At 53.4% G+C, this 7819-nt stretch overlaps 1 protein-coding gene across 10 annotated transcripts in view; it reads left to right on the top strand.

Annotated features, from left to right (window-relative positions):
• LOC144231576 (uncharacterized) overlaps positions 1-7819 on the top strand; it is a 150874-nt gene that overhangs the window by 65851 nt on the left and 77204 nt on the right. The gene's annotated exons all lie outside the window — the stretch shown is intronic.

The following is a 7819-nucleotide window of genomic DNA, read 5'->3' as shown; positions in this document are numbered from 1 at the left end:
TTCCCCCCGCCCTCCCGCCCTGGCACCTGGGGCCCCACTCCCCGCACGACCCACCTCTCCTTCTCTCGGTGGCTCCAAGAACAGACCCATGGTGGCGGCCTGGCTCACCGCCCGCCTCTCCCAGGAGGACCGGGATGGCTCTGCCCCAGGAGACGGCTCGGCCACACTGGGAAATGAGACTCAGCCTGGCTCCTCCTTTTTGGCTGCCGAGTCCCGGCCCCACGTGTGCAGTGTGGTGCCCTGTGGACGCCGGCCCGGAAATTACCACCGTGTATCAAAGCCACGCTGTGTGCGGGCACGTGGGAGATACTGTTCCATTTCAACTCCGGGTGGGCCCGTGGGGTCAGCGCCGTTCGTGTGGTGTTTTACTCTCCAAGCACCTGGAGCACGGAAGGGCCAAGCAGGGCTCCCCGGGGCACAGGGCAGGAAACCGGAGCCACGGGGCCTCCCTGCTGGGAGCTAGAGACACGTTTCTGCCTTCCTCTTGTCTCCTGGTGACTGTGTGATCTCAGGCAGATTACCTCCCTTCTCTGGGCCTTCATACCCCTTACTGGTGGCGAAACGGTTCAGTTTCTCTTCTAAGCCCAGACAGTCGAGAGTGAAAGCGGGACTGTAACGCTTGCTGTGGGATGACAGGTGTAAACCAGGTTGTTTCTGGGTGTGTCAGGCCCAGTGGCCCCTGGACTTGCTCGTTAGGTGGTGAATGGTGCGACTGGTTCGCTGCTAGTCTCGTGCAGGTCCCTGTGCTTGTGCTGGTTATGCTGCTGGTGCTGCTGGTGCTGGTGCTGGTGCTGGTGCTGGTGCTGGTGCTGGTGCTGCTGCTGCTGCTGCTGGTGCTGGTGCTGGTCTTGGTGCTGCTACTGCTGCTGGTGCTGGTGCTGCTGGTGCTGGTGCTGGTGCTGCTGGTGCTGGTGCTGGTCCTGGTGCTGCTGCTGCTGCTGCTGGTGCTGGGTCTGGTGCTGGTCTTGGTGCTGCTACTGCTGCTGGTGCTGGTCCTGGTGCCGGTGCTGCTGGTGCTGCTGGTGCTGGTGCTGGTCCTGGTGCTGCTACTGCTGCTGGTCCTGGTCCTGGTGCTGGTGCTGGTGCTAGTGCTGGTCCTGGTGCTGCTGGTGCTGGTCCTGGTCCTGGTCCTGGTGCTGCTGCTGGTACTGCTGGTGCTGCTGCTGGTGCTGGTGCTGGTGCTGGTCTTGGTGCTGGTCCTGGTGCTGCTGGTCCTGGTGCTGGTGCTGGTCCTGGTGCTGGTGCTGGTTCTGGTCCTGGTGCTGGTGTTGGTGCTGGTCCTGGTGCTGGTCCTGGTCCTGGTGTTGGTGCTGGTCCTGGTCCTGGTGTTGGTCCTGGTGCAGGTCCTGGTGCTGGTCCTGGTGCAGGTCCTGGTGCTGGTGCTGGTCCTGGTGCTGGTGCTGGTCCTGGTGCTGGTGCTGGTCCTGGTCCTGGTGCTGGTGTTGGTGCTGGTCCTGGTGTTGGTGCTGGTGCTGGTGCTGGTGCTGGTCCTGCTGCTGGTCCTGCTGCTGGTCCTGCTGCTGCTCGTGCTGTCCCCGGTGCCCAGGCGGCTCCTCCAGTCCCTTCGGCCGCCCCGTGGGCAGTTTGCAGGTCTGCTTCTAGCACAGGAGCTTGGCCTCTCGTCTCACAAGTCCATCTTAGCTTCTTGGAAGAGCCCGTTTCTCTTTGAACCCTGGCACCCAGACCTCTGCTAGAGCAGGCCTACCCTCTCCTTACTTACTTTTCCTGGTCCACCGTGGTGACCCGCAGCACACGCACTCGTCCCGGGCTGGGGGATGCGGTGCTGCCCTCCCGCTCACACCGACGCCCTACGCCAGCATTCCTGGAGATGGCTTATTGCCCTGGACTTGTCCCCCAGCTGGGTGCCTGGGTTCCCTGGGGCATACACGGGCTCAGCTGAGGGAAAGGCTGTGACTCCTCCTCCAGGCTGAGCCTGGAGACCAGGTTTCTCAGTGAACGGCCATGAAATTCCTTACCGGCCAGTGTTTTGTTTTTTTTTTAATTTTTTTTTTTTTTTGTTTTTACTTATTTCTGACAGAGAGAGAGACAGCGTGAGCAGGGGAGGGTCAGAGAGACAGGGAGACGCAGACTCTGAAGCAGGCTCCAGGCTCTGAGCCGGCAGTCAGCACAGAGCCCGACGCGGGGCTCGAACCCACGAACCGCGAGATCATGACCTAAGCCGAAGCCAGATGCTTAACCGACTGAGCCACCCAGGTGGCCCTGGCCGGTGTTTTTTAACGCCTGGAATGTGTCTGGTTAACCTTCCAATCTGGCAAGGTGGGTGTGGTGCCCTGTTTTATATACGAAGGGACTGAGCTTCAGAGAAATCCGGAAAGCTTCTAAGCTTCTCTCTGGAGAGAAGCAGAGAAGCGGGTACCTGTGCTCCAATCTGTCAGCCTTCAGCCTCCCCTCTCCAGCTGGGCCCATGGTTCTGAGAGTGTGTGGTACCGTGTGCAAGAAGACTTCAGCTCACCAAGGGGCAGGCTGATTCAAGAAAAAAATAGTTTTTTACTTACCTTATCTTGCTTTAGAAAAAGATCACACTTGACACAAGAGTCCTGTTAGTTTGCAGTTTTTACTGCCTAGGACATAGATATTTGAGTTTAAAAGGGCGTTTTTGCAAAAATATTAAGGTAACACTGGTAAACGTAGCCTTCTTGAAGAGGGCAGACTTTGGAGTGCAGGCCTCACTTCCATTTGTGCAGCTCGGTCTGCGTGGCTCTGGCCTCATCACGGGAGACGGTGTGTCTCTGTGACTCGAGTAGTCCCGTGCTCTGCTTCACGTCAGCCATGCTGGTGACTTCCCTGGGATCCTCCCCAAATCCGGAGGATTCATGATGAACGGACTGCACGGCTCAGTCGGAAGCTAGATGGAAAACAAGAATCTCAGAACAAGAGCGCTTTATAAAATCCCGTAATTCTGCTCGATTCGACTGTGGCCATCGATCTCGGCACTGCATCCTCGGATTTATTGAGCACCCAAAATTTTCCAGTCGACTCCTGTATTGACTGTAGAGGTTGAATTATGAAATAGTAAATGTTCCCCCTGTGAAATCAGTTGATGACTCATTCACTAATTTTTTCATTCATTTCCCCTCAGTAAACAGAGAATAATATTACCTACCCCATGGGTTCATTGTGAGAATTACATGAGAGAACATATTGAAGGGCTTACTTCAGTGCCTGACATGTAATATGCACTGAGGGAATTCCAGTTATTTTTAAATAAAATGTTGAAATGGAATTAGAAGATCAAAACCCGTAGGCATCTAGAAATACAGAACATTGAGGATGAGTTACTAAAATGTAACATTAAATTCCTCTCTGACTTCCTAGTTAGCAGGAGAAGTTATATTTGTTTATGTCAAGGACTGGCAGACTTTCGTATCAAGGGCTAGGTAGTAAATATTTTTGGCTTTACAGGACACACAGTTCTGTCACCACTAGTCAGTTCTGTCTCTGTATCCGGAAGGCAGGCATAGCCAGTATGTAAATGAATGGGCATGGACGTGTTCCAATAAAACTTTATTTATCAGAGTCAGCAATTAGTCCATAGGCTGTACGTTGCCTCTTGGTCTGAATGAAGGAAACCTTGGGGCGTTTGGATGGCTCAGTTAGTTAAGCATTTGACTTCAGCTCAGGTCATGATCTTGTAGTTCGTGGGTTTGAGTACTGCGTTGGGCTCTGTGCTGACAGCTCAGAGCCTGGAGCCTGCTTCGGATTCTGTGTCTCCCACTCTCTCTGCACTTCCTCTGCTCACACTCTTGTCTCTCTCTCCTTCAAAAATAAATATTAAAGGGGTGCCTTGGGTGGCTCTGTCAGCTAAGCGTCTCACTTCGGCTCAGGTCATGATCTCATGGTTTGTGAGTTTGAGCCCCGTGACAGGCTCTGTGCTGACATTTCAGAGCCTGGAGCCTGCTTCAGATTCTGTCTTTCTGTCTCTCTGCCTCTACCCCGCTCACGTTCTGTCTGTCAAAAATAAATAAATACTAAAAAAAATTTTTTTAAATCTTAAATGAGGGAAACCTGCTTGTCATTGAAAGAGAAAAATTTCTGGATCATAAACACTGAAAAAACAACTTGTTACAAGGTGTGGTCTTTTTTTTTTTTTTAAGATTTTATTTTTAAGTAATCTCTACACCCAGTGTGAGGGTCTAACTTAACAGCCCTGGGATCAAGAGTTACATGCTTCACCTACTGAGTCAGCCAGGTGCCCCAAGATGTAGACTTTGTACGAGGCTTGTTAAACAGCGTATGGACAGTGCTTTTTGTGGGCTTTTACGGAAAATACAGGAGACCTTTACATTGCTAGGTCTTTGACCATGTACCTTGCAAACATTTATTGAGGCCTTACCATGTCTCAGCCCATAATGGAACCAAAAGGCACATGCATTTTGGTGAGGGGTGCTGCATTAGCAAGGGCTCATCTCCGCGGTGATGTAGGGAAGTCAGCTTAGAGTGTTTTTAGTGTTGGATGCACTGCACAATCCCTGAATGGCACACAGGCCTTACTGCTAATTTGAGCTCCAGGCCTCAACAGAATCCTGCCTCACGGAGTGGGTAGGAGTGTCTTATGAAATCCTTGCCCCTTCTGAGGGATAGCTGCAGCTGTTGGAAGGATGTGATCTTTGAAGCAAAATACAACCAGGTTTTGAAGCTTTGTTCTTTCATAGCTGCATGACATTGCTCTAGTTCCTAAACCTCTCTGAACCTCACTTTCCTTATCTGTAAAGTTGACCTTGACACTGCTGAATCTCTAGTTCTTACCCTCTGTGTGGTCAGCTAGTATAGTATTACTTTCTAAATGTCAGTGCCGCCCTGTGGGGGCCTGAGGGCCTCACCTCTCGCTTATCCCAGGAAGCTGGATCCTGGCTTTTCAAGCTGGAGATTGTGGATGTGAGGATTATAGCCCCCTTGTCCCAGGTGAATGAATGTTCAGGGTAAGAAGCCTTGAGAAAACACTGGCTGGAGGAATTCCAAAGTTAATGAAGGGAGCAGATTCCAGAAGGGTCTCTGCTTGACTTCCCACCCTTTCTCCAACCCCCCGTTATCCCTGAGTGAGTTTGGAGGCCATCAAAGGAGTATAGCAGCTCCGTAAAACAGCTCTCGCGCAGTGGGGCAGGACTGTGGCCTTGGCCACTGAAGTCTGGGCCAGAGCGGGCGACTTTGAGTCTTCCCTAGGGTGTGTGGAAGGCACCCAGGAAGGGTGCTGGGAGAAACCAGGGCGGGCAAGGCAGGCCACCATGGGAGAAGGGGAGCATTTTTGAAAAAGCTGTAGGATAATCTTCAGCCATCTGAAGGTGGGGGAACTACGGAGCTGTGTGAGAAATTTGAAAGAAGACCCACGTGCCTTTAAAAACAAACAAAAAAAGAAAGTTTTTCCCACTATTCTGGCTTTAGGACCCAAGAGGTATATTCAGTTAGGACAGGTAGGGCGGGATGAAGACCAAGGGTTTTGTTGACTGATAACCGTTTCCAGATGCATTCTCTGTTTCCGGCTAATGGAAACTTCGGGGTAAAGGCTTTGGGGCCCAGAGCCGGGCGGTGAAATGGCTCTGGTCGATGGGCCACGCTGACTGGGGCTCATTCTGGGCAGACGGGCCCAACACGGTCTGTGTCTGCAGCCCCGGGACCCAGAGTGGCTGCGGTGGACCCGCTGGGAGCTGCTTGGCCTTGGCCATGAGCCGGGGCTCCATTCCGCTCTGGTTGCTCTCTGGGAAGTGGATTATTTCCTGTGCTAGTGGTGGTGGTGGGGCGGTGGGGGCCCAGGGAAGCTTTGTCCCCTTGCTTTGTCTTGTCAGATTGCTGGCCATGTTGATAGCTGGTTCTGCACGGAAGTGGCTGGGGGTGGGGGTCTTTCCCTCCTGTCTATCTCTCTGCCCTGATCCGTGACTCCACACGGGGTGGGGGTTCTGGGGAGAGGGGCTCAGCTCTACCTGATTACCAGGAACTGCCCCGATCCTTCCCTCCCCCAAGGAGGCTTATCTGGCTCCAACCAGAACAGCTGCTCTGGTGAGCTCTCTGAGTCACACAGAAGTAGGGCCTGGGTTTATTTAGCAGGAGGCAATGACATAAACAAATAAACATTAGCGAGGACAAGCTTCCAGCTTTCCGCTCACCCAGGGGCCCTGGAAACTCTTCGTTGGATTTTCAGAGACTGTGACAACAGTGCTCATCATAAAAAGAGCTTTCTTGGCAGAGGAATGCTCTGGGGAGGTTGTCAGGGAACATTAGAAAATCAGGAACCAGGTATATCCTGGGGCGTCCTGGCTGTGTGGCTTTGCCGGGGGCTGGGGTGGGGGGGGAGGGACACTTGACCTCTCTGGGTCTTCGTGGAGCTGGTTATTATGAAAATAACATGATGTGAGATGTAAAGTGTGGCCAGTTATTAGTCCCCACCTCTGAACCTGACACATACCGGGCACTGACCTCACGTCAGCTTTGTGACTTCGGTTGGTTTTGTGACTGTCACGTTTCTAGCTGTTGAGTCCGCTCCGGCAGTGCCTGGGGCTTCTCCGACTCTCCAGTGCTTCGGCCTTCAGTGTGGTGGTGGGCCAGGCCTCGGGTCTCTCACGTGCTTGTTGAAAGGGCCACACCAGTCACCTCTGGGGAAGTGCCTGAGAGCTGGACGGCATGGCTGTTGGATCGTTTGATGGTTGAGCCTGTATCGCTTGGCAGTGCAGCCTGGAGGCGGCAGAGGTGGTGGGTTCCGGCACATTCCTTAAGTTGAAGGACAGGCAGCACTAGACTACTGAAGTGTGTGCAAGACACAGGCAGCCTGCCTCCCTCTGAAGCCGGGGCATGTGGGCACAGCGTGAGGGCCGCCAGCTCTCTGCTGCCTGCATCCTTCAGACCGACTTGCCAGACTCTAGAATATGCTGAGTTTTGGGGTGGTTTCTTGGTGTGGTATGAACCGCCCAGATCTGAGACACAAAACAGGAAGCCACACAGGGTCATTTACAAACTCCCCCATTCCTGCCCCAGGATTAACAGGTGTTAAATGATGTGTCAGGTATGCTTTGCAGAGCCCAGTGAGGGGCTCGATCCCACAAATCACGAGATCGTGACCTGAACTGAGATCAAGAGTTGGATGCTTAACTGACTAAGCCACCCAGGCGCCCCTGTAATAGGTCCAGTCTTCCCCTTTTCTTACAAATCCATTTGGAGACCTTTTATAGTACCTGTTTCATGTGTTTAAAAAATTTTATGGAGGTGGCATCAGGTAGGTATATGGTGATTGCAATTTGCTCTTTTCACTCTGTGTTACATTTAGATGCTGCTGCTGCTCCTGTTTATTCCTTCATGCACCTCATGGTGGATTCGGGACATATCTAGGTGATTGCCACTGTAGACACTGCTGGGGGGGCTTCCTCGCGCACGTCTCCAAGTGCACGTGTGGGTGTTCCCAGGGGCTTGATGCCTGTCTAGTCAGAGGGAGCCGAGTTGCTGTCCAGTTGGAACCGGCTGTTAGCTGGGGGGTCTCCCTGCAAGTCCGTGACCTTGAGTGCTGCTCACCGCTGCCTCCCTAGGTGAGGTCGGCAGTGCCCGGCACGGGCCCCAGCGCTTTGCTAATAGAATGAGCATTCTGAGAATTCTGGAAGGAGACAAGGCCAGCACGGAGGACAGGACCAGGGCCACGGCTGCCGTCTGCCGAAGCCTGGTCAGCAGAGAGAAAACTAAGAGATGGCGGCAGTGGAGAAATGGGCCGTGAGGACCGACAGGGGTATCTGAGCCCAGATGGATGTCGCCGGCTGGCTTCCAGGAAGCTGGACGAGGCCAGGTCTGTGCTGGTGTGGACAGCTGAGGAGGGGTCGGGGGC

This window comes from Crocuta crocuta, unplaced genomic scaffold (assembly GCF_008692635.1).
Source record: "Crocuta crocuta isolate KB4526 unplaced genomic scaffold, BGI_CrCroc_1.0 scaffold260, whole genome shotgun sequence".
NCBI classification, from domain to species: Eukaryota; Metazoa; Chordata; class Mammalia; order Carnivora; family Hyaenidae; genus Crocuta; species Crocuta crocuta.
Note: the sequence above shows the minus strand (reverse complement) of the source record. Positions and strands in the feature narration are given on the sequence as shown.